We start from the raw sequence: 6,000 nt of genomic DNA on the forward strand, positions 1-6,000 counted from the left end.
TAAGAACTTTAAGAAAAGGGTTCATTATTTACTAGCACAAATGAGATGTTATAACCAGGAACTCAACAGTGAAAAGATAGAATGGGGCTTAGAAATTAATTGGAGTCTGAGAATCTTCACAAAGTTTCAAAATTAAGAACATAAAATTACTCTGCTTCCAAGTGGCTTCTGTGCTTGCCTCTTCCAATAATGTCTCTGATAAGTTTTTAGATTGTTAATATTTTGAATTAATTTATTTTTACTCAGAATGTTCTGTCAAACCTGGATCTGCATGTAACCATACTCCAGAGACATTGGGGTGGGGGTCAAAACTATGTAAGATAAAATAATGTAATTAGCATTGAACATTTCTGGAATATTCTGTGAGGCCATCTGTGGAAAGAGACCTCAGCTCTGGAGCTAAACTTAGCACTTTCCTGTCACCCACCCAGGATTTCACCCAGAAGAAAATATATCCATCAGTTTATGTAGCTAGTGTATGAGTACTATAAAATCAGTTTTCATTGATGGCTTTGGATGTTCACAAAGACTTCTTAATTACACAAGAACTGGTGAAAAGAACCAAAACATTTATTATTAGCCAATCTATACAAAACTGGGCCACAAATCAGCATTCTTCCATCTTTCATACACAGGGAGAGTTTCTGAATCTCTAGCCTGGATCAAAATGTAACAAGTTTCAATACAGGCACACTGATCCTTCCCATGACATTCCAGGGTCTCTGAGCTCAACATTCTCACTTCTGGTTTCATCTTCTTCATTCAAAAGTTTCTCCTGTACCAGATCTTCTGACTCTGGGCAATGTGAAAAACAACCAGAAATAGCAAATTTAGGGCCTGGTTATAGTTATGACTCAGAGACAACACAGAACCATAAGCACGGTGGAAAAGTATACCTAACAATCTAGATTGAGGTAATTTCTACACAACTTTAAAGATATAAGAAAACATAAACTATTGATCTCAAATCATTGTCTGGGAAGTATCTCTCATAGGGACTTGTCAGACTAATGAACTCTGTAAAGGGCTATTCCTCAGTCTACACATACAACCAGAGACATGGAAATGATAAAGGAATTGTGAGTATCCCACATTTTCATAGCAAAATCTCAGGAAATTGGTGGCAGGAAGGTACAGCTGTGTTGCTTTCTATTCTATGAGGCCACTTAGAGATCAGACCCTAACTTCCCAAATGCCCGCTGAGTTATAACCCCAGCTTTTTCTGGAAGTAAGTTAAGAGTATATGTTAATATTTGGATCTTAAATATATCCCCAAAAACTTCTTTGCAGCAGTGTTCATATGTGGGGCTTCTAGAGGTGATTGGATCATGAGTGCTCTGACTTTGTCCATGGATTCATGGATTTATGAATTTATAACTTAAGGGGCTTTGGATAAAGGGTTTTGATATAAAAAGCAAGATATCTTTCTTGCTTCCTGATTAACATGAGGTTGAGAATTTTTGTTCCACCACCTTGATCCCAACATGTGATAGATTGAAACCTCAGAAACCATGAGCTAAAATAAATCTTATCTAATTTTAAATTGTTTATCTTAGATATTTTGGCTCAGTCACAAAAAGCTAACTAACACAGTGTAGTTTCTATCATTTTTCTCTTCCCATGGACCACACTATCTTCACACAGGATGTGGCTTATTAAGTTTTCTAGCTCTGAAATACTGATGATCAGCAGTGACACCATGGGCAAGCAACCTATGAGCTTGCACAGGCCCCTTGCTCAGAAAGGCCCCATGCTTGGCGGTGTGTTCCAGATGCTTCTTGGAAGTCTAATAGTTTTGAACAAGTGATTCTACATTTTAATTTTGTATTGTACTCATAACAGTAATGTAATCAGTCCTGCTTTGATTCTTAAAGAACTGTGGAGGAATTTTCTCTTCCTCCCAAAAGCTGCCCCATGAAAATACAGTAATTAAAGTAATCATAATGCATTCAAGTAATCATAATGCATTATCAAAATGCAATCTAATACTGTACTAATGATTTGTCCTTTTAACTAAATTCCTCACTTTAGCTTTTGCATCCTGAATTAGTACCAAAATATCTTTTCATAGTCCATGTAATTGTTGTAATGGAGAAGATAAGGTCACAGCATCATAAAACTTCACATGCAGCTGTAATTGTAAAAGGACACCGATTTCAAACTCCAATCTCTCCCCATCTTCTCTAAAGATGCTTAGTAAACTGCCTGAGGATGTAGCTCAGTGATAGAATGCTTGCTTGGCATGCCTGAATCCCTGGATTCAACTCTCAACAATGCAAAAAAAAAAGACTAAATAATAGAAAGGACTTGGGAACATCATCCTGGTTGAAACTGAGAACTATGAATCAAAGTTTCTCTTTACGGAGAAATTGGCAAGTAACTGTTCAAACTCATCTTCTCATTAAATAAGAATAAAACTAATGGAAAGTAGTTTTCCTTTTACCTGTCCATGAGAAATTGTCCTGTGTGATACATAATTTTGGAGGCCCAGAGCAAAATAACAGAGAGCCTCTTGCTCAAAAAGTTTTAAGAATTTCAAATCTAGCTTATTGGTGCCCACCTGTAAATCCTAGCATTCAGGAAACAGGCAGGTGGATCACAACTCAGTGTAGGCTACTTAGTGAGACTCTGTCGCAAAAAGAAAATTTTAAGACAGTGGTAGGAGAGCAAAACCAAGCATGAGGGCATGTGCTGTCACTTAGGTCCCATTCCCATGAAAGTGGCCCTAGAAGTATCCATCTCATCCACTTCACAGACATAAAGCTCAGAATGAATTTCAGGCCCACAAACTCTTCATTCATTTAATCGTACTCTAGATCAACAGTTTTGTGTCCTCTAAGAGCATACAAGGGTCCCTGGTGGAAAGCATGGAGATGGGGTGGAGCTCTCCCTAGGAATCAAGACAGGGTCTTCCTGAACCTGATATTGACTTCTTGTGTGGCCTTGAGAAATCCCATGTCATCTACTTCAGTTGATTTGATATTTGGACATGAAAACCCTGTGATCCCTTCAAGTACTGATAATCCCAGAGTTTATAATTAAAGACATTCTAGGTAATTGTTAAATGTACCAACCTCAATATTTGTTAGCATAATCCCCTTCAAACAAAATGTTCAATACATTCCAAATTGTCTTCCACCTTAAATTTTTGTCAAATCAGATATCTTGGTTTGGAAAATACAATCACATAATCAGCGTATGAACACATAACAAACTATTAGAGTAGCTATGGGCACAGAGAACCCAGACTGATTCTTCCTATCTGGGGTCATAAGGCAGCCACAGAAGAGTCAGAAAAAAAAGTAGTTCAAACCAGCTGGAGAAACTGTCCATTTTATTTCTGAAAAAAAAATGTTCTCCCAGGAGCCAGACCCACCCTCTCAGAGAACAAAAGCTACATTTCCCCAAAGTTCTATTCCCTTCAGTGTATCCTCCACACAAAGCCATATCTTACCCTCATCTTCATTCCCATTTGTAGATTTTCCCCACATTTCTTAAGAGGTCTCCAAAATCAACTTTGTCCTCACACTCCTGAGTGCACAGCAACAGCTTGGCCATAAGTCATTGAACAGCTAAGAAACATTTTGAAGACAGGCATGCACAGAAAAGTTCACACATTTGGGAAGTAGATGAGGGTTCAGAGCAGAAACTCATGCTTGGGATATTTTATTTGCAGAGAGAAGGCTTGCTGTCTCCTGGGACTCAGAAAGAGCTATTGGAGTCTTAAGTATGAAGACGACTGTGGCTCTGAGGTAGAACTTAAGAATGCTGTGTGCAGATACTGCAAACACAAACACTTGAATTCTCTCAGCTAATAAATTAGTGACAGAAGAATTGCTGGGGAAGGTGACGGACAGCTTCCTGACCCTTCTACCTGGCCTCATGGCCACTGGGCATCCTCACACTGATAACACTCACGTAGAGATGAAGGTGGAATGAGACATCCTGAATCGCCTTCACACAAACCCATCACTGAGATTTCTGGGCTGTTCTGGGATCATCAAATCGCCCTTTTCTTTATGTCTTATGAGCATGCCAAAAATTCCTGGCTCTGACCTAATTTGGCCCAGTTCTAACCTAGTTCCTATCCCCATGTCCAAATCTCTGGTGCTGAACTTACTGCTGTCAAATATGATACCGTGTTTGAACTCAGGGCCTCATAATTGCTAGGAAGGTACTGTACCACTTGAGTCACTCCACAAGCACCTCCATGAACTTATAATCCGAGTCACTGAGGCTGAGAGTTTAGAGCACAGGTATTATTGTCCATGTAGTAAGGATAGAGTGCAGACTTGGTATCTCATATCACCATCAATCCCTTCCCACCACTGCCCACAGCCTCAGGCCTACCTTGGCACTTTATTTTCTTTTTGCAACGATATATTACCAGGAAAATGATAAAAAGGAAGAGGCAAGGTCCCAGGCTGAAACCGAGGATACTTGTCACAAATAAGATCCCAGGACCAGGGTTTGAATGCATCTCTGAAAAGAACATATCTTGAGTATGGGAAGGGCATGGGGTAATCCTGCCCCTTACAGTTAGCTGTTGGGTACTCAGGATGGTGAAGTCACACTTCAGGCACAATGGGAGATTGTGAGAGCCTGGCAGGGACTGGCCAGCTTCTGCTGTTAGGGCACCTCAGCCACCCAGAGAAGTTGAAGTTGAGTGAAGAAGGAGAAAGTTCAGAACACAGTTTCTCCAACTGTTCTGTCCTAAATCAATCCAAAGAGGGAACGTTTTCCTGAAAAGGAAATCTGGGTTCTCTCTTTCTTTCCTCCTCTCTTTTCTTTTCTTTCTTCCTTTCTTTCTCTTTCTTCCTTTCTTCCTTTCTTCCCTTCCCTCCCTTCCTTCCTTCCTTCCTCCCTTCCTTCCTTCCTTCCTTTCTTTCTTCCCTCCTTTCTTTCTTTCTTTTAAGAGCCAAATGTCCCCTCAGGACACATTGGATCTTGTCTGAAATGTATGTCCCAGAGAGAATCTCATGGAATCTCCCCTTTCACATGAGGCAAAGAGAGGGAAAACTGTACCTGCTTGAACATGAAAAATTTTCCAATCTGTAGAGAAGAAATAACCAGGTGTTGTCCAAACATCAACAGGACATCTGCCCCATATCCTTGGCTTTGCATTGCCAGGTCCCTTCTTACAAATGTGCCTGGAAAACCAACAATTCAACCTAGTATAAGAGTATTTGTACTAATTTTTACTCCCCTACCATTTCCTAGGTCTGCCATAACATATCACTACAAATTTGGGGGCTTAAAACATCAGAAATGTATTATTTTACTGTTCTGCAATAAAAGAATAAACATGCAGTAAACATGCAGAATCAGGCTTTCCTCTCACCTTGTTCCATCCGGAGCTTCTAGGGGAGGGTGCAGCAATCCTGAGTAAGACTTGACTTGAAGACACATGTCCTGTTTCTGCCTCCACCATCACATGGTGTTCTCATTGTGTGTCTCTTGTCTTAATGTGTTCTTTCTGAGTGTGTCCAAATTTCCCTGTTCCTATATGAATAGTAGTCATAGGATTTCACCCATCCTAACTCAATATGACCTCATTTTAGATTGATTACAGTTTCAAAGATGCTATTTTCAAATAAGGTCACATTCTGAAGGTACAGAAAGGCATTAATTCTTTTTTGGAGGGGGCACTATTAAACCTAGTACATACCTCATCCTTGAAGCTGTCAAAATTAATGATCATTTATAGAGTTTCAACCCATAACTCAAGCCTTTACCCACTCTAGAAACCTCTCTACCCTTTTCATCTGCCTCACCTTAACTGTGAGTACAAGCCTGTGAGGGGAGTCCCTGCCCCTGGCCAGCCAGATGCTCCTATTCCCAAATCAGATGCAGCCTCCCCAGATAGCAAGATCAGAATAATAGAAAGCATAGAAAAGACAAATGACACCTTCAGGTATCTACTAATTTGCATGAATACATCCCAGAAGTCTCAGGAGTCATATAATCCAAAAGAATTAGTTCAGTTATTGTTTTGGATTC

This window comes from Castor canadensis, chromosome 6, assembly GCF_047511655.1.
Source record: "Castor canadensis chromosome 6, mCasCan1.hap1v2, whole genome shotgun sequence".
Taxonomy (NCBI): domain Eukaryota; kingdom Metazoa; phylum Chordata; class Mammalia; order Rodentia; family Castoridae; genus Castor; species Castor canadensis.